This window comes from Trachurus japonicus, chromosome 3 (assembly GCF_045865225.1).
Source record: "Trachurus japonicus isolate A0001 chromosome 3, Traja_1.0".
NCBI classification, from domain to species: domain Eukaryota; kingdom Metazoa; phylum Chordata; class Actinopteri; order Carangiformes; family Carangidae; genus Trachurus; species Trachurus japonicus.
The window spans coordinates 28,200,148-28,227,905 of record NC_140909.1 but is presented as its reverse complement, the minus strand read 5'-3'; the positions used below and the strand labels follow the sequence as shown (position 1 = coordinate 28,227,905).

General features: G+C 41.5%; 1 protein-coding gene and 1 long non-coding RNA gene across 2 annotated transcripts in view; one reads left to right on the top strand and one right to left on the bottom strand.

Annotated features, from left to right (window-relative positions):
• LOC146990099 (nuclear receptor ROR-alpha A-like) overlaps positions 1 to 27,758 on the bottom strand; it is a 223,922-nt gene that overhangs the window by 90,839 nt on the left and 105,325 nt on the right. The window lies entirely within an intron of this gene.
• On the top strand, positions 11,688 to 13,464 carry LOC146990104 (uncharacterized). Its single transcript, XR_015035039.1, has 3 exons — positions 11,688 to 11,754; positions 12,949 to 13,003; positions 13,409 to 13,464. It is a non-coding gene; the product is annotated as an uncharacterized LOC146990104 (long non-coding RNA).

Below are 27,758 nucleotides of genomic sequence, written 5' to 3'. Positions count from 1 at the left end.
GAACAGTGAGAAGCATTTTTTTCACATGGATTTTAGTATACCATTGAATGACTGAATAGCTTAAGCAACAAAACATTGTTTTTTTTTTCAAGGTGGTACTTAAAGCAGAAGTAAGTGGTCCGGTCGTTTTCGCTAATGCTGCGTTCCAGGCAGGCTTTTGAAATCGTAAATTACAGCTTCAAGTCACAACTTACGACTTTGTAGCGTTCCAGGCAACCCACTCGTGTTTTTCTGACCTGTTTTACCGGTGAAAGTCACTATAACGGCCACTCGTAACTTCCGACCGGTGAACTCGTACCAGATCGAACTGGTACGACTTCACGGTCGGAAAAATATGAGTTTCCTTGAACGCACCATAACAGTCCTCGTCGCTACGTCGCCACATTCACTGCGTTCCTTGGCTGCACACACAGCCCTGCATGCCGTTCTCTCTCCTCATTGGATAAAAACTGTAGGATACGATAAATGTTTTCTCCTCGGCTCAGAGCAGAGCAGAGGGACTGAGAGACCCGTGTTTCAGTCCAAACACTCTATGTAAGTGATTGCTGTCGGAAGATATAACTATTTAAGACTTATATTAACACAAATATATCACTTACTTCTGCTTTAACCAAGACCAACATGCAAATTATCGATTAATTCATTAATCGATATTTGATACAGATTTAAATGGTCTTTCCTGCCAATACACTATGATGATTACTGTAGTATTTAACTAGGCTACATAAATCACAGTAGCATAAACTGATTTGTTGAACGGACCAGGTGATGGGCTGACTGGTCCTGTCTAACTTCTGTGTACTGGGTGCCATTGTGCAGGGTGTTAAGGCAGCCTTCCTCCACTGCAGTCCCTATGGTCCTGGACCCTCTGGCTGGTGGGGTGGGCTGCTTTCAGCTGGGGGGGGACTCTATCAGCTGCTCCCACGAGAGGCATTTGACGCATTTGACACCAACAAGGTTTAACTTTAAAACCAGATTAAATCATGGTTTAAGTTTAAATTCTGTTGCACGTTAACTGTGTTTTAATCACATGAAGGTGTGTGTGTGTGTTTGTGTGTGTGTGTGTGTGACTGTAATCACATGAAGCTGGCTCTAGAGTCTGTGTGTGTGTGTGACTGACTTGACACATAGTTAGTTAGTAGCTGCATCCTGTGTCAGTCTGATTTAGCTGTGTCTCTGTTTATAAACATTTAAATGAGCGCCAGGTGGATTGTTTATGAAGTTAACGAGCTCTGGCCTGAGGATCAGAGGTTACCACGGCGATAGGGGCCCCGCAGGCTGAGACAGACAGAAACGTGGAGAAAAAGAGCCATTTTCTGCCTCTGCACCGGTCTCACATTTAGGCTTAGCATGACAAAACGGTAACTCCTATCAGAACAAAACACAGATCAACGTTGCTCTAAGGACTTACTGAAATTTTTGGTACGATTTGGTGTTTCTACAGTAAATATTTTGGCGACGCTGGCAGTTTTAAAACATCAGGCCGTTCTGCTTCTCTCAGAAAATATTTGTATTGGAGTCAATGAGGAGCAGAGACAGACGTGGCCGCACTTAGAGGGTCCGAGTTTAAATTCTGTAAGTCACTCTGATATTTTGAGCAGATGATGAGATCGAGGATGAGCTCGTCTACAAACGTGGCGGAAATTATGTGTGTAAATTGTGGTCGTTTGGAGTTTGGAAAGAGAAAAAATCTGGAGTTTTTCTGGCATCTCTCCCACTCTAACCGATGATGTCATGCACTCTGACACGAACATTCCGTGCAATACACACCCATTATAATCTCATAATTTCTCCAAAAATGATCATGGTCATTGATCAGGGATTGATCAAAAACTATATGACCTATCAAAACGTAGAGTAATACGACAATACACAAGAGTTGTGTCTACTGTAAAGTTTAAATGGAGTCTCTAGGTGAAAGTATGCCTGAGCAGTAGACGTTTGTTAAACTCCAATGATTGGTCATTTTCGCTCTTTTTTTCCCGCCCGTCCCATTAACTTCAATGCAAAATTTTGCGCAGTTTTTCGCAACTTACGTCGCGAAAAATTCATAAACTGTTGAAAAAAGTAATAGCATACCGATCCCGATCAAAACGTGCGTCAAAACGTGCGTCAAAACGTGCGATTTGCTACTAGTCCTGCAACTCTATTAGGAAATCCAAAAAGCGTCCGGAAGATGAAAAATAACTAGAAAAAGATAGCATTTCCTGCAGAAAATGCGTGTGAATGCTGAAAGCAGCTGAACGCTGTTGCTGAAGCAATGCTGAATGAGCTGAAGAAATTGTTGAATCAATGCTAAATTAGTTGACGAAACTGCTAAAGCAATGTTGAAAAGACTAATGCTAGAGTAGAGTAGAGAGTAGATGAATACTTTATTCATCCCTAGGAGGGAAAAAGCTGAAACATATAACTTGTAGTGTGAGATGAATGCCTTTTTAAAGGTAAAAAGCAGTAGAAATGCTAAAGGGAGAAGAAAACATTGAAATTCTGCATGTTTAAATGTAATGGTTAAATAGTTGAAATCTGTAGCTAACCTGACAGGAAGGACAACTGATGAACCAGCACTAACATAGCTGAAGCAATGGCTGAGAATATATTTAAAAGTAGAAGATGTGAGACTTTGTATGAAATGGCTGGAAATTACTTGAATTGTCAAAGAAGAGTTTGAAAAATTCCTGAATTAGGAAAAAAGTTAATGCCTACTGAAATACATTGTAAACTGACAGCAGAAGAACATTGTTGAAGAATATAGATGGAGCATTAGCTGAGGAGTAGAACATGTAAACAGCGGGTTTAATGGTGTGAAATGGTTGAGAAGAGCCTCAGTAGTTTAGGATACGTGTAAAACAATGTGTTCAACATGACCAAAATGGGGAAATTTTCAGTTTAAATAGCTAAAGAACAAAATTAACAGCAACGAGTCCATTAACTACAACAGGAAGATAGAGAGGTACATACAAAACAGTCAGACAACTGTAGGAAAAGTGTGTGTGTGTGTTTGTGTGTGTGTGTGTGTGTGTGTGTGTGTGTGTGTGTGTGTGTGTGTGTGTGTGTGTGAGAAAGATATACAAAAAGTTCTGACCTGACAACTGTATGAAATGTGTGTGTGTTGGACGTGTGTGTCTGTTTGTGTATGGTTAGTGTGTGTCCATTTGTGTGTGTGTTTGTTGTGTGTGCATGTGTGTCTGTTTGTCTGTAATTGTGTAAATTGTGTATGTGTTTGGTAAGTGGTTGTATGTTTGTTGGGTGTGTGTGTGTGTGTGTGTGTGTGTGGTAGTTAGTGTGTGTCCATTTGTGTGTGTGTGTGTGTGTGTGTCCATTTGTGTGTGTGTGTTGGATGTGTATGCATGGTGAGTGTGTGTCCATTTGTGTGTGTGTGTGTGTGTTGGATGTGTGTGTATGGTGAGTGTGTGTCCATTTGTGTGTGTGTGTGTGTGTGTGTGTGTGTGTGTGTGTCCATTTGTGTGTGTGTGTGTGTGTGTGTGTGGTAGTTAGTGTGTGTCCATTTGTGTGTGTGTGTGTGTGTGTGTATGAGCGACAGACAGTCAAACAGAGAGAATGTGTGTGAGTTGCCATGGTGACGTTGCCATGGTGAGGTTACCATGGTGAGGTTGCCATGTTGAGGTTACCATGTAACTGTTGGCTGGTGGCTTTAAGGTATGGTGGCAGCTTTAACCATAGGCTTTAACTGCTCTGTGACACCCTCAAACAGATCTAATGTACGACAAATCTGTACTTAGTACGAGCAAAAGGTTTACATTTTCCGAACCATAAGACCTTGCTGAACGCGTCCATGTCACTTTGGTGTTTCTAGAGTAAAAATTGTTGATTGTGTCGCAGGTTGGAAACTTTGGGACGTTTAGAAAATCAGCGCCTACTTTTGAATGGGAGTCAATGAGAGGAGAGAGGGAACTGGCCGCACTCAGAGGCTCCGAGTTTAAATTGTGTTCGTCTCTCTGGTTTTTTGAGCACATGAAGAGATCAAGGATGAGCTTGTCTACAAACGTGGCCGAAATTATGTGTGTAGAGTGTAATCTGTGGCCGTGCTGACAGGATAGAGAGAAAAATGTGAGAGGATTTTTAGACCCTCTGTCACTCTGCCAACTGCCAACGTCCGAACATTCCGTCCCATTGACTTTCATGTTAAATCTGAATTTTGTCAGAAATTTTAATGATTTTAAAACTATACATATATCTGAAACTGTTGAAGATATCAATAAGCTGAGATATAGCTGAATAGTTGAAAGGTTTGTGAACAGTTTAAAAGTTGAATGAAGTCTGTAGCTGAAAGTATGCTGAAGCTATTAGAGGCTGAATGAAGCAGAAGATTTGAAGAGTTTGAAGACTGTTTCAATTCATTTCCTATGAGAGAAAAATTGCAGAAAAAGTTAAATATTTTAAAAAGTATAAATAGTATGAAAGAGAAAAATAGTAGCATAAATGTCCTGAAAAAGCTGCACGTTTTGATATATGAATTGTTGAAATAGCACAAAGTATGAAGAAGGAGTTAAACGCAGAAAAAGGGTGAAAGAAGTAAGAACTAGAAAAAGATAGCATTTCCTGCAGAAAATGCGTGTGAATGCTGAAAGCAGCTGAACGCTGTTGCTGAAGCAATGCTGAATGAGCTGAAGAAATTGTTGAATCAATGCTAAATTAGTTGAAAAACTGCTAAAGCAATGTTGAAAAGACTAATGCTAGAGTAGAGTAGAGAGTAGAGGAATACTTTATTCATCCCTAGGAGGGAAAAAGCTGAAACATATAACTTGTAGTGTGAGATGAATGCTTTTTTAAAGGTAAAAAGCAGTAGAAATGCTAAAGGGAGAAGAAAACATTGAAATTCTGCATGTTTAAGGCGAGACACCCCAGGTGAATAGGGTAAAAAATTTAACTAACAGCTATTGCCATGAAACTTTCTATGTTTATTACTTAGATTGAGACAATTATTTTTTGTATTACATGTTTTCTTAAATATTATGCTTACATATGGAAATTAGACATTATATAATTAAATATGCGTGAATTTGTGTACATTTCCAGACCCAAAATCTGAAGATTGGATAAAGCCACTTTCAAAATTCTTGTTTTATTTTGTTGACATATTAAAGTCAAAAGTTTTTACAGAGGGGATTTTGGATATCTCTTTTTATCACTTTGTAAATGAGAAAATACTGTCACCAGCCCTAAAAAATCAAATTTCGCCCTGTTTTTAGGTATAAATTGTTGTATAAATGAGGCTGTGAATGATATATCAACAATCCCCTCTGTAAAAACCTTCAGAATATAGGCAGGAATACAACTGGAAGGTTTGGTGTCTATAAGTGCTGCTGAACTGGAGATTTCGGGTCCAGAGTATAAGAAAAAGCTCATTTTGAGAAAACGGCCTTTAAAGATTCTATTGCAAAAATTCCACAAATTGGCTCTATGCACAGCTCTACTTCCTGAACTTAAGGCAGCTCCTTTGTTTCCTGTATTACATTATTGGACAAACTGATGAATCCAGGTGTGTCTGACCAATGTGACTACTCAGACACACCTGGATTAATCAGTTTGTCAGTAAATAAAAGAGCTGCCTTGAATTTAGAAAGCAGTGGAGCTGTGCATAGAGCCCATTGTTACTGGAAACAAGAGTGTCTGGCCACTGTGAATTTTAAGGTGTGTGGGCCAGTAGGTCAGAGAAAAATAAATAAATAAATAAAAATAAAAGTAAAAATAAGAAACACTTTAGGTGTAGCCTAGTTGGGCTCATCTGTAATATGACAACCAATGTTTTCAGTTTCTCTCTGTCTGGCTAAAAATCATCTCTGGCCCATGTCAGTGTCACATCCGTTTCACCTCTGTCACTGAGAAGTAAACTACTGCACAACACGTGATTCTGAGGATCGATGCTCATTTTAAGCCCTGTACCAGCGCAGGGACATATTAAATCTCCGATCAGTTCATTCAGACGTCTGATGTGTAAAAAAAAAAAAAAAAAAAGCCACCGCTGTATATCGCGCTGGTCTCCGGCGGCAAACACTCGTTTTTTTACGGGTGACAGCTTCCGCGATGACGCACTTTGTAAAGGGATCTTATCGCTCGGTGAGTTTCTGTGCTGTGTCTTTTGTTGTCTAGCAAGTGAGAGTTGCTGTTTTATTTTATGTGAGGATTTAAATCGATTTCCTTTCCCCGTTTTTAAAAGTCCCTCCGCTGTTCAGAGCGCATCACGTGATGCTTCTAAACGAATCACGCTGTCGGAAAACGACACCAGCCAATGAGACCGGTCCTCCCTCGTACTTTTACGATTCGTCACTGGTACAAAGGAAATGACCATTTTTGGAACCGACACATTAGTGCAGGAGAGAGAGAGAGAGAGAGAGAGAGAGAGAGAGAGAGAGCTTCACAGCGATACCTGATATGACAGGAGTCTGAACAGACGCGGCTCGCTCAGCGATAGAACGCTCAGTTCTGGTGAATTTAGGAGAAATCTACAGGCGACACCAGTCAAAGTGAAGTAAAATAAACACCCATAATGTGTATTTTAGACTATTTTTTTGTATTAGTCTGAAAGAAGACATGTTATGGAAGCAAAATAGCCCAAAATCTCAAAATTGATAAGTGCATGAAAAAACGATGTTTTTGCCTGCCGTGTCTCGCCTTAAATGTAATGGTTAAATAGTTGAAATCTGCAGCTAACCTGACAGGAAGGACAACTGATGAACCAGCACTAACATAGCCTAAGCAATGGCTGAGAATATATTTAAAAGTAGAAGATGTGAGACTTTGTATGAAATGGCTGGAAATTACTTGAATTGTCAAAGAAGAGTTTGAAAAATTCCTGAATTAGGAAAAAAGTTAATGCCTACTGAAATACATTGTAAACTGACAGCAGAAGAACATTGTTGAAGAATATAGATGGAGCATTAGCTGAGGAGTAGAACATGTAAACAGCGGGTTTAATGGTGTGAAATGGTTGAGAAGAGCCTCAGTAGTTTAGGATACGTGAAAAACAATGTGTTCAACATGACCAAAATGGGGAAATGTGTATTTTCAGTTTAAATAGCTAAAGAACAAAATTAACAGCAACGAGTCCATTAACTACAACAGGAAGATAGAGAGGTACATACAAAACAGTCAGACAACTGTAGGAAAAGTGTGTGTGTGTGTGTGTGTGTGTGTGTGTGTGTGTGTGTGTGTGTGTGTGTGTGTGTGTGTGTGTGTGTGTGTGAGAGAGAGTGAGGAAGATATACAAAAGTGTGTGTGTGAGTGAGGAAGATATACAAAAAGTTCTGAACTGACAACTGTATGAAATGTGTGTGTGTTGGACGTGTGTGTCCATTTGTGTATGGTTAGTGTGTGTCCATTTGTGTGTGTGTTTGTTGTGTGTGCATGTGTGTCTGTTTGTGTGTAATTGTGTAAATTGTGTATGTGTTTGGTAAGTGGTTGTATGTTTGTTGGGTGTGTGTTTGTGTGTGTGTGTGGTAGTTAGTGTGTGTACATTTGTGTGTGTGTGTGTGTGTGTGTCCATTTGTGTGTGTGTGTGTGTGTGTGTGTGTGTGTGTGTGTTGGATGTGTGTGGATGGTGTGTGTGTGTGTGTGTGTGTGTGTGTGTGTGTGTGTAGTAGTAGTTAGTGTGTGTCCATTTGTGTGTGTGTGTTGGATGTGTATGCATGGTGAGTGTGTGTCCATTTGTGTGTGTGTGTGTGTGTGTGTGTGTGTGTTGGATGTGTGTGTATGGTGAGTGTGTGTCCATTTGTGTGTGTGTTGGATGTGTGTGTGTGTGTGTGTGTGTGTGTGTGTGTGTGGTAGTTAGTGTGTGTCCATTTGTGTGTGTGTGTGTGTGTGTATGACCGACAGACAGTCAAACAGAGAGAATGTGTGTGCGTTGCCATGGTGACGTTGCCATGGTGAGGTTGCCATGTTGAGGTTACCATGTAACTGTTGGCTGGTGGCTTTAAGGTATGGTGGCTGCTTTAACCATAGGCTTTAACTGCTCTGTGACACCCTCAAACAGATCTAATGTACGACAAATCTGTACTTAGTACGAGCAAAAGGTTTACATTTTCCGAACCATAAGACTAGGGCTGTTTTCGACTAAGGATTTTCATAGTCGAATCTGATTCGTCAGATTTTGCCATAGTCGACTGATCGTCGAACCTTTTTTTTTTTTTTTTTTTTTTTTAGATAGCAGCAAATTTGCGACTTTTTCCATTTCAAACAAAAGAGCTAAAACACCCCAAAAATATGGTAGGTGTAAAACAAATACCTTTATTTATTTTCCACACTTTGGATGATTTTTAGTAGCCATTGTGAGCCAGGGTATGCGTTTATGTTACGTTGCCCTGGACAACGCTCCTTTTGCTCGGACTGTGAGTCATCCCTCATCCCTCAACGTGGTGAAGGATAGCGGTGGTCGTGGACACAGAGAAACCGGGTAAAACATGTAGTATCAAAACAAACGGAGGTCAGAAGGACTCAACAATCCGTACATTACGTTAATCAATCCTGTAACACACACAGTGTGACCGCGGCACCGGCAGAGAGACAGACAGGCTGCAGAGGGACGGGATTACAGCTGTGACTCCCGACACTTATGGTGCGTTCATGACAACTCGGAAGTCGGAAAAAAACAAGTTCCTCCTCCTCTCTGACATGTCAAACTTTAGGATGTGTTAGGGACTAATTCATCTGTCTAACCATCAGAACTATTGACACTTGAAACGGTAAACACAGCTGATCCATCGAAAAAAAAAAAAAATCACAGCTGGAGTTAATTTATTTTCCGTGACTGAAAGCAGGTTCTTGAATGTAACTCGGTCAAAGTCAGATGTATCCTCACAATGTTTTGCTGTTCTGTCAGGTCATGCATGATAAATATTGACAAAGTTAGACTGTCAGACTTCCTTGATTTTAAACTTTGGCGGCTCTGCCCCTCGTCTTTTTGCCACTCCGTGAGTGTTCTGCAGTGACTTCTTTGACGGTCCTACTGCTCACCTCCGCTCATTTGAAAAAAAAAAAAAAAAACCTCCGCTCATTTAATTGTGCAACTGCAGTGGGTGATTTATTAATACGTAGTAAGAAGCTAAGACTACCGTTTAAACGCACACATAATTTTGAACTCTTTATTAACAGAAAGTAGGCAGATTTTGTATCAAAATAGTCTTTTTATAACGAAAAAAGACATTCTATGTAACAATTTATGCTCAGCAGCCGTGGGCACCCCCATATAGTCAGAATGGTATGGTTAGATTCGACTACGAGGTTCATAGTCGAATCAGACCCCTCCGAATCGAATCGTCGAATCGTCGACTTTTGGAGGTCAGCCCTATCTTGCTGAACGCGTCCATGTCACTTTGGTGTTTCTAGAGTAAAAATTGTTGATTGTGTCGCAGGTTGGAAACTTTGGGACGTTTAGAAAATCAGCGCCTACTTTTGAATGGGAGTCAATGAGAGGAGAGAGGGAACTGGCCGCACTTAGAGGCTCCCAGTTTAAATTGTGTTCGTCTCTCTGGTTTTTTGAGCACATGAAGAGATCAAGGATGAGCTTGTCTACAAACGTGGCCGAAATTATGTGTGTAGAGTGTAATCTGTGGCCGTGCTGACAGGATAGAGAGAAAAATGTGAGAGGATTTTTAGACCCTCTGTCACTCTGCCAACTGCCAAAGTCCGAACATTCCGTCCCATTGACTTTCATGTTAAATCTGAATTTTGTCAGAAATTTTAATGATTTTAAAACTATACATATATCTGAAACTGTTGAAGATATCAATAAGCTGAGATATAGCTGAATAGTTGAAAGGTTTGTGAACAGTTTAAAAGTTGAATGAAGTCTGTAGCTGAAAGTATGCTGAAGCTATTAGAGGCTGAATGAAGCAGTAGATTTGAAGAGTTTGAAGACTGTTTCAATTCATTTCCTATGAGAGAAAAATTGCAGAAAAAGTTAAATATTTTAAAAAAGTATAAATAGTATGAAAGAGAAAAATAGTAGCATAAATGTCCTGAAAAAGCTGCACGTTTTGATATATGAATTGTTGAAATAGCACAAAGTATGAAGAAGGGTGCAGAAAAAGGGTGAAAGAAGTAAGAATAATAATAATAATAATAAGTATAAAGATTTGAATAACAATAGTGTGAATGCTAATAATAATAATAAGTATAAAGATTTGAATAACAATAGTGTGAATGCTTCCGGCATTCACACTATTGGTCCCTGCAGCTATTTCATAGCTGTTGGGACCAGTGCCCGGTGCGATTGCCCGTGGCCCTGTAACGCCGCATTATGTAATAATGTAATAAATCTTCACGTCATTATGTAATAACGCCGCATTTTGTAATAATCTGCCACATTTTGTAATAAAAATCTTGAACGCAATAGGTAATAAACTTTGCCGCATTTTGTAATAAATTGTTACATTTTGCATCACTTATTACATATTGCGGGTGTTGCACTTTTTTATGAAGAAAATGTAATAATTTGGTGCATTATGTAATAAACCACCAAAATGGATGTCTTAATTAGAAACAACATTAACAATAATAATTCGGCGACGGCTCTTGTCACCAGAGTCTCCCGGGTCACGCTGCTCCTCCGCCCCGCTGAGCAGAGCGGTCTCCTCCGACAGCGGGTCCCACACGGATGGTAACCGCTCCGCGTCTCTCCCTCCCCCCTTGCCCACCGACAATAATACGCCCGGGTCATGTTCGTCTGTGGAGGGATGACATGGACCACGGTCCGACTGGAGCTCCAGGCCGGTGATGCAAAATGTAACAACTTATTACAAAATGCGGCAAAGTTTATTACATATTGCGTTCAAGATTTTTATTACAAAATGTGGCAGATTATTACAAAATGCGGCGTTATTACACAATGACGTGAAGATTTATTACATAATGCGGCATTATTACATAATGCGGCGTTACAGGCCCTAATAATAATAAGAAAAAATCCACACAATAACAGTAGTGCCCGGGCTTTGGTCCCTGCAGCTACGTATTTCATAGCTGTAGGGATCAGTGCCCGGTGCGATTGCCCGTGGCCCTAATTACATACAGACTGCAGAACATTTGATAGTAAGTTCTTAAAACTATCTAGAGAATTTTTGCATCAAAGGATTTTTGTATCAAAATAGGCTATATCATATTATTAGAAAATTCGGTAACACTTTCTATGAAGACCACCTCTATAGTGCATTATGATAGCACACATACGTCGTGCCGACGTATTCCCGACGCATCAAGTTCCGTCGCCAAGACGTCGCATGGAGGGTTACACCCCGCCTTTCCGAAGCCCCGCCTTTCCGACAATAGACTTCCATTCATCGTAATAGCGGGGTTTTCTATTTTTTCTAAAGACCCCGCTATTCCGAAAAGGCTACTGGGGAAACCCCCAGTGCGCAGTGCGCATTGATCCTTTTTTCCTTTTTGGGGTCAAACGGATCATGTGCATAATTAACTGCAAAACAAGCAAATACTTCATATTAATGACATAATGTTCATTATGCTTCTACCCACACAGCAGGAGACTCCGACGCGGATCCGCATTCAAGTCACCAAACCCGCGTGACTGTCACATTCGTTTGGCCACCGCCTAGAGGATCAGCCCCGCCTCCAGGCAGAGCCGTTACTCTACCGTCAAACAGCGGATCCCGAACGGACCCGTGTCGGACGTGTGGACACGGACGCGCCTTTGCTGTAACGGTCGAACACAGTAGTCCACACCGAGCCGAGACTAGAGGAGTCATCTTTCTTTGCTGGGACACGGTTGTGCTGAAGCCTCTAGTAAGTTTATTGATTTATTGATGTATTGCGACATTCACAGTAAACATTGGCCTTTGTGTTTTTAATCGTCATGTATATTAATGCTTGTAATGACGTTGTTTGATATTAGCACTGTTAGAACTTTTGTAGTTTTGTGCAACAGGCTAGGTTAGCTTCTAGCTGAGATGTGATGATGCACGTCTGTAGCTATTTTGTTTTAAAATGGGATAGCAATTTCGGGAGAATATGTTGTTGTTGTGTGACTAAAAAAACACACATTGTTATTTGGTAACGTCATCGTTATCTGTTTTAATGTATCGCAGCTGTTATGCTGTGTAACGTTAGCCTGTGCTAGCGGTAACTTATGTAACTTAGCTGCTATTTCTCCGACCTCGACCTCCCATTTCCTCGATTTAAGTAGGCTATGCCTGGTGTTCCGACTCCCAGTAATTACGAGTCGCCCTCTTCATACACATTACGGTGTTTTTAAAAAAAAAAAAATTATTTTCTTTTCTTTAAAACTAACTAGCCGCTCGGCTTTTATTTAAAAAATAAAAAACACCGTAATGTTTATGAAGAGGGCAACCAACTCCAACGTTACGGAGTTTAGAATGACTTTTTTAAGCCTCTCTTTGCTCCTCATGTCTTAATTCTCCGTGACTTTTCGCTAGCCGAGCGGCTAACGGCGCTGTTGTACATATCAGCACGGGTGTGATTCGGTCGTAGGCACGAGGCCGCACACCCGTGCTGATATACAGTACAACAGCACTCCCTCTGCCTTTATTCATCCCACGACGGGGAAATTCACAAGTTACAGCAGCAGTACATACACACTCACACATGCCATGCACACTGGCAATATTAATGTTTAAGCTTGTCAGTGCTTTATGATGATTAATATATGCTGAGAAACAAGATTGTAAATCAAGCAGGAAAGACCAATAATTTGTGTTTAATGAATAAAATATAGTCAGATATTGTTTTGGTCATAAATAGGCTATGTTTAATTCGCTGGGGAGGAGGGGCGGGCACACAGCTTTTCCTTTTTTTTTTTTTACTTTTTTTTTTTAAATAATGAGGGCTGTCATTTTTGCTAAGCTTAAATCAACTAAAGTTAGCTATTTTGTGTCTTCTATGTCCTGCCTTGAGTTTATGTTGTCTACACACCCACATACTTGACTTTTTTTCAACATTTTTTCTATTTTTACTGTGTAGATAATCCTCCAGCTAGGCCAATATTTGACATGTCTCTGGGTGCTGCTGTGTAGTGGTGAGTATTAGCCTACTATTCAATTGCTTTTGTTGGTTTTAGGGATGCACATTTTGAATTTTTTTTCTGACTGATGATAACCAACGCTTGTTAACCGATATGATTATAATGCTCTCGGGGGCGATCACTTTTTCTCTTTTGCGCAGCTCTGTTGTAACAAGTGATGCAGATCGATGTCCCTGTAGGCTACATTTGTTGTCTGACCTTCTTTTATGATATTATTCCTTTTTTAATATTGTGAGTAAAGATCATTACTGCAAGTCCTATTGCCTTTAAGATTCTAATGTTCATTTTTTTTGTTGAAACTATTTTGGAGAGATATGTCTAATAATCAGTCTTCATTACAACACAAAATAATATGGCACCACAAACTAAACCAATTTCCATTTGTCTTTCTTTCTCTAGTGAATGTGGCAGTGTAAAGGGTGTTCAGTTGCTGTGCAATATTTGACATGTCTCAGGGTGCTGTGTCAAAGGCTCTGCAGTAGTGGTGAGTATTACTAAATAATTTGTTGTTTTCTGAGTTTATTGTTTTTTTTCATTTATGTATATTATTTTTAAACAATTACTCAGTAATGAAAAAGAAATAGGGGGCATCATTGCACCAATGGATGAAGTAAATATATTCTCTGGGTTGGGGGTGTAACAACTGATTGTCTTCAAGACAAAAATGCCTTTTACCAGGACAAATGAGAATTTTCACAGACATGAACTCAAACAACACAACTTGTGCCTCTGCTTTTCTGCCGTAGGATGACGACGTGGATCTGGGAAGAGCGTCCTAAAGACCCTCTGCGTTTACCTGAATGAGGACCCGGAGAATCTATTGAGAGAGTATGTGGTAAGTAGCTATTACTTAGGTTTAGTATGTTGAGATGTTATCTTTCATATTTTATATAAACTTTAAAACATCTACTCATTGTAATTACTTTACAGTCAGCTAAGTTGTAGGATAATATGGTAGTGATCTTAATATCAAAGTGTGTGTTTATTTTTCATTAAAGGGATAGTTCGGGTCTTTTGATATCTATCTATACCCTTGTTTTAGCACAGAGCTAAAGGGAGAGCTTTATGAACCCAACAAATATACAGACAGACAGCGTGCATCACCTCCAAGGATGGTGCTGCTGGAAAAAAAAAAAGAACAGCACTCCTCTGCAGCCAGCTGACGTGTAGCTCACCTGCAGCTGTCAGAGGATCCTCGCTCTTTCTTTAGCCTGGCGTTTGGATGCACTTTGTTCAACATGTGAAGATCTAACCACCATCTGACCACCGGTCAGCTGAGCCAGCTAACAGAGTGGACGTGGCTGGTGTGTAGGCTCGCTATTTTATAACGGCAAGAAAAAATAATCGTCCTGATAGTGTGTACATTTGTCGGGCTGATCTTCCATCACGGACTGCGCTGCATTACTGATCATCACCCTGTCGTCACCCTGTCTGTCACAGCTGCAGCTGTGGTCTAACTTCAGCTTGTTGCTTCCCTGTCCCTCCTCTCTGTGTCTGCCCGTTCTAACTCCATCTGACGAGGTTCAGCATCACATCAGGTTCATAAAGCTCTCCCTTTAGCTCTGTGCTAAAACAAGGGATGGCTTCATCACTTGTGTCATAATCAGATATGTTTACGTGAACTATCCAAGCAATAAACTCCATGAAACAGCTGATGGAAATGCGCACAGCCGTCTACAGGCGGCAGCGCGCCGTGATACGGAGGGAGAGAAAATAGCAGCAAGCGATTGTGAGGTCAGACTTTTTTGTGGACAATGGTTTTGTGATGCAAATGTATCATTCTTTTGAACGCATATTGTTTTGAGAAGTAAAACGCTTTATTTTCGTGACCCCAGCCAACTAACCGGACTACATTCGTCAGCACCGCAAACTCTCAAAGTGTGAGAGAGAGAATTAAACATAGCCTATTTATTATCAGTTACTATGACCAAAACAATATTTGATTTGTTAAACATAAATTGGTCTTCCCTGTAGGATTTGTTTTATTTACAATCTTATTTCTCAGCATATTGGCCTATTAATTATCATGACAACATAAAGCACTGACGAATAAGCCTAAACATTGATACAGGACTCTGTAACACAACTCATCACACATTCATGCTCTCCCTGTGTGATCATCTAGGAAGCAGACAGTCTGAGGTTGAAGTTTAGGTGACACTGTGACAGGTCTCTGTACGTCTTGACCACATGTCAGCTGTTCAGCTGTAGTAGAGGAGAACTCAGCTGTTTTCAGCTCTGCCGCACGTAGCGTTTTTTTTTTTTTTTTTTTTTAGGAGCTCCGGTATATTGCGGCTTTATGCGGGAGGACACGCGATAAACTACAGCTGATCCAATGTATTTATCTGAGCTTGGTCACCGTGAGAGGCACTTTGAGCTGCGTTCATATTAAGTTACACCTGACGCAGGACAGGGCATTTTGACAGGTCTGCGCTCACATCAGCTGTGTTTATTTACCCTCACCCTGTCACATAAGCAATCAGCTGTTTTTTTTTGTTTTTTAACGTTTGATGTCTTTTTTTCTTTTTGCTCGAAATTAAACATGGTATGACCTTGACTCCCTATATATCTGTCTGTTTGATTACAGGTGCTGTAAGAAAAAATACAGTGACAGGTCAGCCACAGATGACGAGGTGACCAAACACGCCATCCACCTTGCGGCAGATTGTGCAGCGAGGAGACGTGTCCCGCCTCCATCCACGCGAGAACCCCAGTAGCATGTACTTTAAAAGAATAAACAATATTTGTATTGAACTTCTTGTCGTTCACCAGTTATTCATTTTCTGATATTTTAGCTTCACATTTCATTGAAGTTGTAGCCTCATTTTGTACAGTAAATTGATGTCTTGACTTGAACCTTTTCTGTATATTGACAATAGTGTTGGGTTAAAAATGCAAGGCAATGCAGATTTAAGCTTGGTGTAGAAGTCTAGGCTAGGCATAGTTATAGTTTTAGTTATTAAAATATTTAGCTATTTTATGGAGATTTTGAAAATGATGAACGGGTCCAAAACGGACCCGGGCCAGAGGTTTTTTTTGCGTCCGTTGCGGATCCGCGGCGGATTTGCGGGTCCCGAACGGACCCGGGCCAGAGGTATTTTATAAGTCCGTTGCGGGTCCCAAACGGATCCCGGCCAGAGGGTTATTATGAGTCCGTTGCGGATCCGCGGCGGATTTGCGGGCCCCGAACGGACCCGCCGCGGAGGTATGATTTAAATCGCGGATGCGGACCGGATGCAGCGCGGATCCAGGACGGGTCCGCGATCCGCCTTCGTAGCGGATCCGTCACGGAGTGCAAGTGGACTCCGATACGGGTCCGTTTCGCGGGTCCGTTCCGGAAGCCGCGCTACATCCGCGGCGGGTCCGCGGCGGACTCCTTTTGCCATGTGGGTAGCCTGTCTAGCCTCTACCTGGTCTTTTTACTAAACTTAACCAACTCCTTTCTTCATTGCCTAAGCCCAACCAAAGCATCTCCCTCAGTCAGCTGTCAGCATGAGCGGCGGCTGCAGCAGCCTCGCGCCCCTGTGAGCTCAAGCCGGCTTCAGCCGAGCTCGAGCGGCGCAGGGGGGGAGAAAAAAAGTGTATTTCTATTACTGTGTGGAGATCTCCAACAACGGAGTCGGGGAGAAAGCAAGTGGGACAGATCTGCCCAGTCTCACAGCGCACGTTTCACAGACAAGCCGCAACACAGAGTGTAAACAACGTCACGCGGTTCAGCACCTTGGACATTGGACAGCTGCGGGGGGGGGACTGTGTCGGAACAGCGGTGTTTCGAAGTGGGGGTATTTCGGAACAGCGGTGTGTCGAAATGGAGGGGTGTCGGAATGGAGAGCTGTCCCCCGCATGGAGAGCGTTTGCTCATTGGCAAGATATCGCCGAGACGTCGGCCTTTGATCGAGCTCGACCACCGGCCGACGTCTCGGCGATCAATAAAAGCAGGAGTGGGAGCGCCAGGCGCTCCATATATTTAGCCTATAAATAATTCATACGACCTTTATTTATTTAGGTCGGGCCTTTTGAACTAGGTAGCCTACAATATTCTACAATCCTACGTAATAAATAAATAAATTATAATCCCTGTGTGCTGCATGTACAATTAAGAGGCAAAAGTCAAGTTTAAAAAAAACTTTATTCATGCTTCACTCAGGTTAGGCTACAAAACAGCATAAATTCAATCAATAAAACCGTCATCAATAGATTATAACTTGTGAGTCCTCTTCATCAGCATCTCACTCCTCGAAGGCTCCGCTGGCCCCTGACGAATCAAATGGCATTAGGCTCCCCCCTCCTCATTTCATCTGCAGAGGCTGAGAACTGCGGTGAGGAAGAAAAAGAGGAGAAAGATGAGGAAGAGATGTCAGGGCCAGAACAGCAGAGTCACGGAGTGTCTACACGTACAAAGTGTGTGTGTGTGTTAACGATTAGAAATGACTGAAGAGGGACAGGTTTTATGGATATGACGTGCTCAAATAAATCAATAACAAAGTCATTCAAAAAACACACTTTTGCGTGTCTGATTAGCGCAAGCACAATGATCTACTATGAGTAATATGCTAAATGACAACAGCGCAAACCGCAGTATTTAAATGAGGGTTTTGCGCGTAACCGTTTCCGCCATGGAGAGTGTGGACAGAGAGCTGGATGGATACAAACGCAGAATAAAAATTTGATCCGACGCATTAATAGAGAGAGGGACAAATAAACATATTGTGGAGCTGCAGCATAAGAAAACCTCAGCAAAGGGTGAGCTGCTCTGATCAGTGTTGAGCAGCAGCTGCAGGTAACTGGGAGACCTGCTGTCATTCATTGAGCTGGAGCTGCGCGCTATGGCACAGAGCTCAGGTGTGGGACACTCAGGCCACACTCGGATCTAAACGCGCTGACCAAAAGATCACAGACGGAATGAAAGTGGTGACGTCTCTCAGCCCCGGTCCTAGAGCTGAGCAGCCCGGTACTGGAGAGGGAGGAGAGGAGAGGAGAGGAGCGCACTGGACGAGAGAGATGCGGCGTGCGTAACGGCGCTTAAATTACTTTAATCGCATGATCAACAAAGCTATTTAACCATCTGAACACAACTACTGGGCCCATCATTCATCACATGTAACAGCTTGGCCTGATGGTTTTATATTGCAAAGCAGCAGAGGACAACGATATCGCTGCTTTCCTGTGCGCACTGCGCAGCTCTCAATTTAAAGGGCAAGACGGCGTGGTTTGGCCTTTAACTCGTTAATTATTCCATTAGTCCAGTTTCTCCGCAAGCCGGTGCTGGTGTCGCAACGCATCACCTGACGGCGATTTTTACAAATTTATTGACTGACCGATAACATGTTAGAAGCTATAGACTATAACAAAAACAAAAAATGCATCACATTTTTGGGTATGCCGGCTTCCTCTGTGGGTGGCACTGGCACACCCGTGGCTACGCCATCTCAGCTGCCTACAGCTGTTGCTGTTATTGTTTTTAACAAAGACAAAAACAGCGCTTGATTACTGAAAGACAAAGCCCGTGTGGCGCTGGCAGCGGCCACAAATAAGGGCACACTCACACGGGCCAGTTGTTCTGTACCGTGCTGAAGCCCGAATGCCCCCTCCCCTGTCCCCCGCTGGCCCGCACTCACACCACCTCCAACCCAAGCTGATCAAGCACGGTTGCCTCCGTTGATATATAGAGGGATTAATTGTTTACCAACACGGTGGATGTGCGCTTTAACCTGACTGCAGAAAGAACGGAGCCTTTTAAACACCAGCGGTGATGAGGCGCTGACAACAATATAGGTGGTTGTGTCCACACACCCGTACTGGTTTATGTGACTTAAGGTGACATGTCGGCGCAGGAGGGAGTGGGAGCCTGGATGCGAGCCAAATCTCCTTCAACCATGCACGGAAAAGGGGAATGATAGGAAAGGTTTTTCTAATTTAATGAGAAACAATGCCCAGGTCAGCAATGCATGACAATAAACATGTGGTTCATTTGTCCCCTCAAGTTACATAAACCAACACAGCGTGGACACACACAACTCCGCTGACGCCGGTGACGTGTAGAAAAAGTGTTTACATTACATTTTTGCGATACAAGTTTGTATCGATACGTCTCAAAAACCACCTCATGAGAGCGTAAAAACTTTTTTGCGATATTTGAGAGTTTTTTCGAAATGTAGGTGTTTCCATTACCATTTTTTAATTTCGATATTTAGGTTTTGCGCATTTTAAGGGGTAATGGAAACGCACCTAGTGACAGTTTCCTCTTCACTAAACTTGAACCACCATCCTCCCTCACTCACGTCGTGACGACAGGACAAAGCCTTTTGGACATAGGCTACCTACCTTATATTGTAGCCGATATGCTGTGTTTTCCTCTCTGTATGCCTCTCGTTTCAGTTTTTGCCCCGGTCAATCATCTGGTGCGCATCCGCTGTTTATCAGGCGCTTGCTCACTCGCTCACTGCTCTGCAAAATAAAAAGGAAAAAACACGCCGCGGTCCGGCGGAGAATTGGTAAAGAATTAAGGAGTGCTGGAGTAAACAATGTGTCTTATTTAATGACCAGTGAGATGACAAGTTTTCGTGGTTGCTGCTCTGTGCAGTGTCCGGTCTTGTCATAAATCACTGACAAATCAAGCTGATTAAATCTCAGCAACAATCACACTCTCAAGCCCTTTCCCTCTGCCATCGTGTAAAACTTCACTTCCCTGCCTGCCACTTCTTTCTGTAATTTTGATAAGCATACACATTTGTTTTTACCAGTTTCAATTGTCTCAACAGTTAACCAGAGTAGCCTAATATCATTCTCAAGTCAGCTGCCAATCTGCAGGGACAGCGCGTGTCAAAAGCGCGAGGACAAAAATGTAGCCTACAGCGTCTGCTATCTATGTAACCATGGTGAGCTCCAGAGACCGAGTCTCCCTCCTTCACTCATCCGCACACCAGCGCCTTGTGCCCGGGCAGCAGGCCGGCCAGCCCCCCCTCTAGTTCTGGAGCTTTTTTTTTTTTTTTTTTTTGCTTTGACAACGGCTTACCGGTCCCGTCACTTCTACCTTTTTCCAGCCAGATAACGTCCAATAGAGGGAAAAAAAGTAGGACTTAACATTTTATTGGTGTCGGCTGTAACCGTTATGTTAGGCTAACTAACGTTAAGTTAAACTAACGTTAACGCCAAATACAGTTATAAATAAGCTGGCACCTGTGCTGGTAGCTTATTATTTCGACCGCGTTGTACCTCGCCACTCACCGGAAACCTTTAACTTTTACAAAATAAACGAAATAGGCCTAACTTTTCTCTTTTTTTGGCAATATATCCCAAGTAACTTACCTGAAACGCACTCCGTCGACGTCTCTGGACCAAACTGACAGGAGGTCCCGCCGTCTGTGGGCAGGTCTGCGGCCGACTTAAAGCCGACACACCAGAGACGTTTGATGAGCTGGCACAAATGAGTATCAAATTTGAAGATATTCGCCCATGGGCCGATGCTTGACAGATGTTATAAATTATAGGGCCGACGTCCAACCTCAGGCCGACGTCGGCCAGACGTACGTGTGCTATCTGGGAAAGCTTTATGATGCACTATATCAACAGTTATAAATCTAGTTTATAATGATTTATAAATCCAAGGGCCTTATGAGTGCTCTTGACTGGTTATAAACTACAGACTGACTAATGGGGTTTATAATACATTATACCCGTCTATACACACACCTAACAATCAACTGTTATAAGGACTCATAGGATGCTATAATATTCCATGAAGGATCATAAGTTATCAATGTATGCTTTAAGTAAAGTGAAGTTTATATGGATGCATCTATAATACAGCATACCTCACCATAATGTTTCATTGTTGGTGTTAAGTAAAGTGTAACACATGTGCATGCATTTAAAAGAATCTATGATGCATCCTAAGTCATTATGTCAGATACCAAAGTATAATTACATTAAGATTTGTCTGCTTAGGAATATGACATTAAAGCCGGGTTTCAACTTCCTTGAAATGACAATAAATCATCCAGAGATGAATATCAAAGCTTTTGCACTCTATACATTGATCATGAGATTATGGTAAATCTGTAAAAGAAATACAACAATTTATTCACAGTAACTTTTTTTTATTATCACCTTTTTCAACGATAACAATCATGGTCTAAGTTATGTATTAATTGGAAAGTAACTGCATAAAAAACTTAACTGCCATTTTATGTTCAACCTAAAAAGTTGGAGGTCAAATGTGAATATAGAATAATAAACAAACAGTTGGTCTAATCTCTCATCAGAGGAGGCTGGGCAGGAGATGGTTTCCTGGTTTCATCATCATCACAGCTCCATGATGTCCTTCTTCTGTTGGCACCGGTCACTCCGTTTTCAGTGTGGCTCCTTAGAATTACAGTAAAACACAAAAACTTAAGTTTAAACATGAATGGAGAGGCGCATGACTGTCAGCAGTAAATGACAACCCCCCCACCTATATATTGTGCATCAGTACAGTATGATACCAGCAAGATAACAAGTTGATGGATAAACATGGGGAGTTTGCAGTATATTATAGACCGATCCTACCGGTTGATTGTTCTGCTAACATGACGCTCTGGTCATTAGATGCTAAACCGTATTTATCCCGGTCCGGTGCAAGCCTGAGACCAGAGCTACGGTCAGCATGGCTAACATGGAGCTAACACGAAGCTAACACGAAGCTAACGGCCAGCTAGCCGTGTAGTGAATCGGTTATTCACGTTGACAAGTCTCATGTTCTTCGGTCAAAACACACAGGAGAACACACAGAAGAGCAATCAGTGCTATTCTGGAATATACAACAAATTAAATATGATTAAAACATATTCAGAAAAATAAATTTACTCACCGAATCGAGATATCAGCTCCTCCGGTCGTTAGCATCGTCGGACAAGTTGTAAACACAGGGAAATGGAAACGAGAGAACCTCCCGCTCCTTTTACGCAAACCGGACGTAGACTTCCGGTCTGAAACAACTCGTCCGACGATGCTAACGACCGGAGGAGCTGATATCTCGATTCGGTGAGTAAATTTATTTTTCTGAATATGTTTTAATCATATTTAATTTGTTGTATATTCCAGAATAGCACTGATTGCTCTTCTGTGTGTTCTCCTGTGTGTTTTGACCGAAGAACATGAGACTTGTCAACGTGAATAACCGATTCACTACACGGCTAGCTGGCCGTTAGCTTCGTGTTAGCTTCGTGTTAGCTCCATGTTAGCCATGCTGGGGAGCATACGTCAGTCCGACTGCCCACAAGTCCGACGGCTCATTTCTCCGACTACCCATTCTACAGTGTTGAGGTTAGGTTTAGGGTAAGGTTAAGGGTTAGGGCTACTTAAGTCGGAGAAGTGGGAGGTCGGACTGATGACGCAAAAATAAAGAAATGTATGGTCGGAGTTGGAGAAATGGGTGGTCGGAGAAATGGGTAGTCGGACAGACGTCATGCGCCCAGCCATGCTGACCGTAGCTCTGGTCTCAGGCTTGCACCGGACCGGGATAAATACGGTTTAGCATCTAATGACCAGAGCGTCATGTTAGCAGAACAATCAACCGGTAGGATCGGTCTATATATAATATACTGCAAACTCCCCATGTTTATCCATCAACTTGTTATCTTGCTGGTATCATACTGTACTGATGCACAATATATAGGTGGGGGGTTGTCATTTACTGCTTACAGTCATGCGCCTCTCCATTCATGTTTAAACTTAAGTTTTTGTGTTTTACTGTAATTCTAAGGAGCCACACTGAAAACGGAGTGACCGGTGCCAACAGAAGAAGGACATCATGGAGCTGTGATGATGATGAAACCAGGAAACCATCTCCTGCCCAGCCTCCTCTGATGAGAGATTAGACCAACTGTTTGTTTATTATTCTATATTCACATTTGACCTCCAACTTTTTAGGTTGAACATAAAATGGCAGTTAAGTTTTTTATGCAGTTACTTTCATATTCCAATTAATACATAAGTTAGACCATGATTGTTATCGTTGAAAAAGGTGATAATAAAAAAAAGTTACTGTGAATAAATTGTTGTATTTCTTTTACAGATTTACCATAATCTCATGATCAATGTATAGAGTGCAAAAGCTTTGATATTCATCTCTGGATGATTTATTGTCATTTCAAGGAAGTTGAAACCCGGCTTTAATGTCATATTCCTAAGCAGTAGAGAAGAGAAAACCAGCACCCTCCAATCAGCTCCTTTTAACTTTTTATTGTAGGACAGGCAGGCAGGACAGACGTTTCGACCGAGTCCCATTGAAAAAGACTTCGGTCGAAACGTCTGTCCTGCCTGCCTGTCCTACAATAAAAAGTTAAAAGGAGCTGATTGGAGGGTGCTGGTTTTCTCTTCTCTTCTGTTTGCTTTGGCCGTGCACCTCCACATTAGAGTTTTTTCTCCTTTTTTGAGATTCAGGGTGAGTGCTCACTACCTCCGTTCTATATTCCTAAGCAGTCAAATCTTAATGTAATTAGGGCCGCGGGCAATCGCACCGGGCACTGGTCCCAACAGCTATGAAATAGCTGCAGGGGCACTACTGTTATTGTGTGGATTTTTTCTTATTAGTGTGAATGCTGGAAGCATTCACACAATTGTTATTCGGTTCGGCCATTTTCTTTATTCTCTTTTTTATTGTTCTTCTGTTTGGCCATTTTCTTCCGCCTTTTTACGGTCTTCTTCTAGTCCTTCATACTTTGTGCTATTTCAACAATTCATATATCAAAACGTGCAGCTTTTTTTGAACTTTATCGGCATTACTTTTCTCTTTTTAACTATTTATACTTTTTCAAATATTTAACTTTTTCAGATTTTTTTCAGCTTTATAATGTGTGTGTGTTGCGTCTAACGAGCAGAGCTAGAGTGGTGGTAGAGTGGAGAGAGGCAAAAAAACATTCTAGAGTTTTTCTGGCTAAACTGTCAGCATGGCCACAAATTAAACTCTAGACAAATTATTTTCTCCAGTTTTGTAGCCACACTTGTCTTCTGGCTAAAATTCTGGTCAAAAATGCAAAGAGACTTAGATAATAATTTAAAATATTTTTTAAATGCAGCCAGGGAGCTCTCTGCTCTCATTCAGCCCAATGCATTTTTTTCACATCAGCAGGAGAAGGAGCTCAACTTTGTAACTTGCTGTTAAGTGCTTTTTAATTCACCAAAAAATAGTCACAGGTCACAAAAAAGTCCTCTTCTTACTTGGTGTGGCTAATTAGTGTGACTGCTGAAGCAGTCACACTATTGTTCTTCTGTTTGGCCATTTTCTTCCGCCTTTTTACGGTCTTCTTCTAGTCCTTCATACTTTGTGCTATTTCAACAATTCATATATCAAAACGTGCAGCTTTTTTTGAACTTTATCGGCATTACTTTTCTCTTTTTAACTATTTATACTTTTTCAAATATTTAACTTTTTCACAAAAAATCTCACATTCATCAAAGTCTCAACCTCTCTTCTTCACAACTCCACTGTAGTGTAGGGGGTAGGGTAACTGGTTGCCAACCTTAAGGTCACTGGTTCGAATCTAAGGGAAGAATTCTTGTTATGTTATGTTGAATTCTGCTCTCCTCCCCCGCCTTCAATTGGTTACAGGTGTTTGTTATCTCCTTGATTACTCGTACCAGTTTGCAGCACATCATCACATTACAATGAATGACAACAGTCTTGAAAGCAGTGTGCTCTCTGTAGCCGAGTGGCAGAGTAAAGGTTTAGTGATCATATGGTCATGGGTTCGATTCCTGCCTCAGTCTTTTCACTTCATTGCTTGACTTTTGATTCCAATTATTCAGCTGTCATTGGACAGTCTTTGATTCCTCATAGTATAAAGCTCATTGTAACTCAGGTTCTCTGTGGCCATATGGTTAGTGCTCAGCCTGAAATTCACAGACATTTTCATTCTAAGTCATTCAAGCTTGACTCTCAAGCTTTCTTGATGTTGACAGTGTGCAGATCATTAACAGACAACAGTCTCTGCAACTGTGTGTGCACTGTGGCCTAGAGGCAGAGTGGAAGTCTAATGACCATGAGGATGTGGGTTCGATTCCGACCTTGGTCAAACATTTGTATGGTGATCACTGCTTGCACTATTTGCTAATTCTGCAACAGCGTTCAGTTGCTGTCAGCAGTCACACCATTTCCATTCTTGGAAATGCTTTTTCTAGTTTATACTAATTTCTTTTTATTTTAAGCATCATTGAAAAATCTCACATTCATCAAAGTCTCAACCTCTCTTCTCCCCAACTCTACTCTAGTGTAGTGGTTAGGGTGGCTGCTTGCCAACCCCAAGGTCACTGGTTCAAAAGAGTGGAGCACTCTTGTTATGAATTCTGCTCCCCTCCATCACCCTCAATTGGTTACAGGTGGTCGTTAAGAGACGCATTAATTGCTAGTGCCACAGTTTGTAACTTGCTGTTAAGTGCTTTTTAAATCATTTTAATTCACCAAAAAATAGTCACAGGTCACAAAAAAGTCCCCTTCTTTCTTGGTGTGGCTAATTTCTGCACTTTCTTTACCTTTTTTTTTAAGCAGGAGCCAGTGATCCTCTTATTAAAGGTTTTCTTTGCCCCTCACATACTCTCTCTGCCTGTAGCCTAGTGGTTAGCTTGCTGAGCTGGAGACCTGAAGGTTACTGGTTCAAATCTTGCCTCAATAACAATTATAGTGAATTATTTTCCCAGTCGTCCTCTGTTGACTTCTGATAACTTGCTTCATGTTGAAACTGCTGCTCTCAGCCTGAAATTCACAGACATTTTCATTCTAAGTCATTCAAGCTTGACTCTCAAGCTTTCTTGGTGTTGACACAGTGTGTTTCCAACAGGTGCAGCTCGTTAACTTCAGAGTGAGACAGAGTGCAGCTCATCAACAGACAACAGTCTTTGCAACAGTGTGTACACTGTGGCCTAGAGGCAAAGTCAAAGTCTTCTGACCATGAGATTGTGGGTTCGATTCCTACCTTGGTCAACCATTTGTATGGTTATCACTGCTTGCACTATTTTCACAAAAGTGTCATCTACTTACTTGTTGTGGTTAATTTCTGCACTTTCCTTACTTTTTTTTTTTAAGCAGAAGCCAGTGATCCTCCTATCAAAGGTTTTCTTTGCCCCTCACATACTGTCTCTGTCTGTAGCCTAGTGGTTAGCTGGCTGGTCTGAAGACCTGAAGGTTGCTGGTTCAAATCTTGCCTCAACAACAATTATAGTGAATTATTTTCCCAGTCGTCCTCTGTTGACTTCTGATAACTTGCTTCATGTTGAAACTGCTGCTCTCAGCCTGAAATTCACAGAAATTTTCATTCTAAGTCATTCTAGCTTGACTCTCAAGCTTTCTTGATGTTGACAGTGTTTCCAACAGGTGCAGCTTTGGGCTTGTTAACTTCAGAGTGAGACAGAGTGCAGATCATTAACAGACAACAGTCTCTGCAACTGTGTGTGCACTGTGGCCTAGAGGCAGAGTGGAAGTCTACTGACCATGAGGTTGTGGGTTCGATTCCGACCTTGGTCAAACATTTGTATGGTGATCACTGCTTGCACTATTTGCTAATTCTGCAACAGCGTTCAGCTGCTTTCAGCAGTCACACCATTTCCATTCTTGGAAATGCTTTTTCTAGTTAGTGTGAATGCTGGAAGCATTCACACTATTGTTCTTCTGTTTGGCCATTTTCTTCCGCCTTTTTACGGTCTTCTTCTAGTCCTTCATACTTTGTGCTATTTCAACAATTCATATATCAAAACGTGCAGCTTTTTTTGAACTTTATCGGCATTACTTTTCTCTTTTTAACTATTTATACTTTTTAAAATATTTAACTTTTTCACAAAAAATCTCACATTCATCAAAGTCTCAACCTGTCTTCTTGATAACTCCACTGTAGTGTAGTGGGTAGGGTAACTGCTTGCCAACCCTAAGGTCACTGGTTCGAATCCAAGGGAAGAACTCTTGTTATGTTATGTTGAATTCTGCTCTCCTCCCCTGCCTTCAATTGGTTACAGGTGTTTGTTATCTCCTTGATTACTCATACCAGTTTGCAGCACATCATCACATTACAATGAATGACAACAGTTTTGAAAGCAGTGTGCTCTCTGTAGCCGAGTGGCAGAGTAAAGGTTTAGTGATCATATGGTCATGGGTTCGATTCCTGCCTCAGTCTTTTCACTTCATTGCTTGACTTTTGATTCCAATTATTCAGCTGTCATTGGACAGTCTTTGATTCCTCATAGTATAAAGCTCATTGTAACTCAGGTTCTCTGTGGCCATATGGTTAGTGCTCAGCCTGAAATTCACAGACATTTTCATTCTAAGTCATTCAAGCTTGACTCTCAAGCTTTCTTGATGTTGACAGTGTGCAGATCATTAACAGACAACAGTCTCTGCAACTGTGTGTGCACCGTGGCCTAGAGGCAGAGTGGAAGTCTAATGACCATGAGGATGTGGGTTCGATTCTGACCTTGGTCAAACATTTGTATGGTGATCACAGCTTGCACTATTTGCTAATTCTGCAACAGCGTTCAGTTGCTGTCAGCAGTCACACCATTTCCATTCTTGGAAATGCTTTTTCTAGTTCTTACTACTTTCCTCCTTTTTACGGTCTTTAACTAGTCCTTCATACTTTGTGCAACTTCAACAATTCATATATCAAAACGTGCAGCTTTTTTTTAACTTTATCGGCATTACTTTTCTCTTTTTAACTATTTATATTTTTTAAAATATTTAACTTTTTCTGCAATATTTTTCCCATAGGAATGCATTGAAAACATC